Genomic DNA, 5,842 nt, shown 5'->3' on the forward strand with positions numbered 1-5,842 from the left:
CCACCTCGGCAGCTTTCGACGAATGTGCCAACACCAGCCGAGAGAGGGTTTGCCTGGCCACAACCAATCACCTTAGAAAGAAGAGGTGGACCAGGAAGTAGATCCGAGGGACCAAGCTAGGGAGAAGAAGCCGCTTCCGTGAACATGACCGAAGTCCAGAGAATGATTGATTCGGCCCTAAAGAAAGGGCCGAAGTTTCCAAAATTCATCCATCCATACCCGGCTTATGTAGAAAGGTTTGAATACCCACGAGAATTTAAGATCCCTGATTTCAGCCTTTTCGCCGGGGAATCGTCTTTATCCTCATTAGAACATGTGGCTCGGTTCACAACGCAGTGTGGAGACGTCAATAGCGACTTCTACAAATTACGGCTATTTAACTTTTCACTGACAGGCTCAGCTTTCACCTGGTATATTAATCTTCCACCCAACTCCGTGCAGAGTTGGGAAGAGTTGGTCGAAAAGTTCCATGAACAATTCTATCGGCCAGGGATGGAGATGTCCGTATCATCGTTGGCCAGGATGGCTCAAGCATCCGACGAATCTCCAATGGAATACCTAACAAGGTTTAAGTCGCCCAGGAATTGGTGCCGAGTACCACTCCCCGAAGTGGAATTCGTCAGGATCGCCCTCAACGGATTAGACGTGGAGTACAAAAAGAAGTTCCTGGGGGCAAATATCCGAGATATGTACGAACTTGCTCAACACGTTGAACAATATGATTATCTGCTCCGAGAAGAAAAGATATCAAAGTCACCATCCCGGGGAACGTTGTATAAGAATCCCACGGTTAGCTATGCATCGGCCGAAAGTGAAGACCCTTAGTATGGTAGTGTGGATGCGGCCGAGATAGTAATAGACAAACCCTACGTTTGCAAGGCTTTGGCACAAGTGAGTTCCAAAGACACCAAAACCCGTTCGGCCGCTGAGGAAATGAGTAAGTCATCGAAAGTATACACTTTTGATATCACCAAAGCTGATGCAATTTTCGATCAATTATTGGCAGCAAAAATCATCAAGCTTCGGCCGAGACATACTATCCCTAAGGCCGATGAATTAAAGGGAAAGATACACTGCAAGTTTCATAATTCTAATAAGCATGCAACCAATAATTATGTCGTGTTCCGAGACACAATTCAAAGTTGGATCGAGAAAGGAAAGTTGAAATTTCCTGAAAAGCAGATGGCGGTCGACGTTAATCCCTTCCCTACAACAACAATTGGTATGGTGGATGCTCATATTCCTAAAAACAAAGGGAAGGCCGAATACGTCCCGGTGCAGCATATCCATCAACGGAATGGTCGAACAAGACTAAAGCTTGATTTGTTTTCAAATGCACCACCTGCGGAACAATCAAGGCCACCCGTCGATGAGCCTATGACGAGATCAAGTCCCGACGGAACTCATGAATAAAAAGTTTTATGTGATCATTGTAAAACACCAGTTGAACCTGGGAAGATGACATCTTCAACACCCCCCACGGCCCCTGTAACATCACCGAAGGGACTTGGTAACGGTCCACGACATCAAGTGTTTGATCGACTCAGCCCACAAGTACGGCCGAAAGACCAGACCTCGATCAGGCGGCGTCTGGATTTCGACGCACCTTTCTACAATGAGGATTATTACTCGCGCAATACCAACAGTTCGGGCTCACCAGCCGATCGCAAAACTTTCAAACCACCCAGGACATCGGATCAACGCTGGTACAGTTACAATTCTCCGACTGGCTTATATACGGAGCTGTCCAAATCCCAAAAACGTCGTCGTTAACAGATAGATTGCATGGCTCGGCGACGAGAAGCGCAGGCCAGCCCGGCCAACCAGTGGCAACCAAAGAAGGCCGTGGAAGACATTAGCGAACGGCCAACCCTGACTATCATGACCGAGTTAGCCGAAGGGAAGAAAGTAGCAGCGACCGATTTCGAAACCACCATTGAGGAATCTGAGAAACGTATTAAGATCCTTCTCTGGCCTGGGGAAACGAGAGCTCGTCTAGAGTACTTTAGACAAGAGGCCGAAAGGAAACTTTCTCCGTTACCATCGCGCGAGCCGTTTATTAAAATACGGTGCAACTTACACCCTCCATTCCTCGATGAATCCCTGGAATACATGCGAGAGTTTCATAAGAAATACTTCGCCAATGACTTGTACGGACTACCCAAGGCATGTCAGGAAGCTCTCGACTTAGCTTTAACTTGCCCTGATGCCGAGCAAATTATCCAGAAAACTTCCGACCCAGCAATTAAAGCTAGGTTCCAACATATACGGGAGGCTCGGGTTCTTGGTTTTGAGGTCGATCCCTATACAGACATCGACGCCGCTGAATTACCCTTTTCGCTTAAAGACCTCCAGCATTTGCGCTATCATTTCGAAGTTTTCTCGGCTGTATCGCTCTTCGGCCTCACAGCCGACGAGGAAAAACGGATAGCACGGTTGGATACATATCTAGACACGAGGAACGCCCGTATAGCCTATGAAGAACGAGCCCGTGTAACAAAGGACCAACGTAAGTCTTCGGCAGTCAACATCGTCGAGGAAAATAGCCCACCCGCACTCGATTTGGTTCCCACGTCTCAGATACTGGTTCTTACCAAGGAACTCAAAAGTTTGATCGAGGATGTTCCGTCGACTGCTACGATGGTTAGTTCTGCAGAAGACGACGACCACGATCCAATGGGCCCCTCGGTCCTCGAACATATGGAGATCAGCATGGTCCACGTCCTACCAGCTGAATTCCAGCCAAGTGCCCACCAGTCGAATTTCTTGGACGGGGACGTAGTTGCCGAGGAAGCAACACAAGTAGACTTCGTCGCAAACGACGACGACAGAGAAAACCGAAGCGGGGACAACTTTAAGGCAGCTTTGGCCGAGCTATTTCCCCGCTCCCCCTCGGTTAATCTCCAACACCTGAAGCCGTTGTATGTCACGGCTCACATCGAAGGATTTCCCATTTCTAAAGTGTTTGTCGATTGTGGAGCCACAGTCAACATTATGCCAATATCCGTCATGAAGGCTTTACGCCGTTTTGATAATGAACTCATTTCATCAGGGATCACTATGAGCAGCTTCGTTGGTGACAAATCTCAGACCAAAGGAGTGCTCCCGTTGGAAGTGAGCATTGCCGGGCGTCAACACATGACGACATTCTTTATTATTGATTGCAAGACCGACTATAACGCATTACTTGGCCGCGATTGGATCCACCAGACTAGTTGCATTCCTTCATCACTATACCAAGTCCTCATCTTTTAGGATGGCAAATCGGTCGTAGTCCACCCAGCCGATAACCAACCATTTGAAACCAACATGATTCAGGCTCGCTATTACGATGATCACGTCGGCTACATCACCCTCCAAGGCCTTAACGAGGATGGGCGGCCGACGAGAATTTCGGTACAGAAAGTGATTGAGGTCGGCGCCGAGACTGTCCAACAGGATTTGGCGAGACTTGGCCTGGCAGATTTAGTCATCAATGCTGATGATTGAGCACACCACGCAAGAACGGCGTCAGGCCGCGGTTTCATCTACAATGGAACGTCTGCTGGCCCATTGGTACGCCATTACCAAGCAACCACATTCTGGCATCAATTTAATCGAATTTCTGGCCGAAGCAGATAACGGCCCCGTTCTATCTTTCGATAAAGTTCAGGCTGCGCCGGCCGAACTCAAAGACCATCGGCCTCAAGTCAAGGACCCGCTAGAAGAAGTTGACGTAGGCACGGCCGATGATCCTTGAACATTGTTTATTAGCGCGTTACTCCCACCGTCCATGAAGGTCGAACTTCGGAAGTTACTCCACGAATTTAAAGATTGCTTCGCGTGGAGCTATCATGAAATGCCAGGCCTGGACCGAAAACTTGTGGAACATGAGCTACGCATCAAGGAAGGATGTAAGCCTTTTCGACAACCCCCTCGCCGATTTTCGACCGAAGTACAACTCGGCATTAAAGACGAATTAGTTCGGCTTCTAAAGGCTGGGTTTATTAGGACCGCCCGGTACGTCGAATGGTTGGCCAATATCGTCCCAGTTTTGAAGAAAAACGGTGCACTTCGCATTTGCATCGATTTCCGTAATCTAAATCTGGCTACTCCTAAGGACGAATATACAATGCCTATCTCAGATTTATTAATTGATGCCGCAGCTAATCATGAGCTGCTATCTTTTATGGACGGCCATGCGGGTTACAACCAAATTTTCATCGCCGAAGCCGACGTCCACAAGACGGCTTTCCGTTGCCCTGGGGCACTTGGTACTTACGAATGGGTAGTCATGCCATTCGGCCTCAAGAATGCCGGCGCCACTTACCAACGAGCCATGAATATGATATTCCACGACTTAATCGGTACAATCGTCGAAGTTTATATCGATGATGTGGTCGTAAAATCTAAACGCCGTCAAACGCACCTGGACGATCTGTGGCGAGCGTTCCTTCGCATGCGCCAGAACAACCTCAAAATGAACCCGGCCAAATATGCTTTTGGTGTTTCGACCGGTAATTTCCTAGGATTTTTGGTACACCACCGCGGCATCGAGGTCGACGAAAATAAAGCCCGCGCCATCCTTAGCGCCCCACCTCCGACGACAAAGAAACAGCTCCAGTCGTTACTCGGACAGATAAATTTCCTCCGTCGTTTCATCGCCAATTCGGCCGGTAAGATGAAGGCATTCTCTACGCTCCTAAAACTTAAGGATACCGACAAATTTGAATGGCGCGAAGAGCATCAAACTGCATTTACGCAAATCAAGGTGGCCCTTTCCACCCCACCCGTGCTAGTTCCACCCTGTCGCAACAAACCCCTTAAATTATACATTTCGGCAACTGCTGAATCCATTGGTTGTCTCCTCGCGCAAGATAACAATGTAGGGCGTGAGCAAGCGATCTTTTATCTTAGCCGAAATCTGAATCCACCAGAGGTCAATTACTCCCCTGTCGAAAAACTTTGTTTAGCTTTGTTTTTTGCCGCATCCAAGCTTCGGCATTACATGCTCCCATCAGTCACGCAGGTCATCGCCCAAACGGATGTAATTCGATACATGCTCACTCGGCCCATTGTCAAAGGCCGAATAGGGAAATGGACGCTCGCTTTATCTGAGTTCAGCTTTCAGTATGTACCCCAAAAGGCCGTCAAGGGGCAAGCTCTCGCCGATTTCTTGGCCCAACACCCTTCCCCTTATAGTTCTGAGGGAGGCGACGTTGACATCGGTTTAGTCACCACACGCGATAGCCATTGGACTATGCATTTTGATGGTTCCAGTACCTCGACCTCGGCGGGTATCGGTATCGCTATTCAGTCACTTGACCACTGCCGATGGTATTTATCTCTCAAGTTAGATTTCAGCTGTACCAATAATCAGGCCGAATATGAAGCCCTCATTATCGGTCTCCATGTTGTACACGATCTGCGGGCCCCCCGCGTTCTCGTCCTTGGTGATTCCGAACTTGTGATTAACCAACTGAACGGCGTGTTTCGTTGCATGAGTTGTACTTTAGCTCCCTATCACATGGTCACTACCTACCTGGCCGAGTCGTTCGAATGGATTACATTTGAACACATTTCACGTAGCCAGAACACAAACGCCGACGAACTCGCCCAGATCGCCTCCGGAGCACAACTCACGGGGGGCAAACTAGGTCGAATTGTGGGAATTGTAACCACGGGTCAAAGCTCGTACCCCGCCTTGATCAATTAGCAAACTTTCCAGTGCGCACATGTAATACGTACAAGGGTAATGTCTCTCCCATCCCTACTAGAACGAGGAGATCCCGTAGAAGTATGTGCCGTCGAAGTAGAACCAGATGATTGGAGAAGGACGATGTTACGATACCTCGATAACCCC

Source organism: Pyrus communis, chromosome 15 (genome assembly GCF_041283825.1).
Source record: "Pyrus communis isolate YQ-2024b chromosome 15, ASM4128382v1, whole genome shotgun sequence".
Classification (NCBI taxonomy): domain Eukaryota; kingdom Viridiplantae; phylum Streptophyta; class Magnoliopsida; order Rosales; family Rosaceae; genus Pyrus; species Pyrus communis.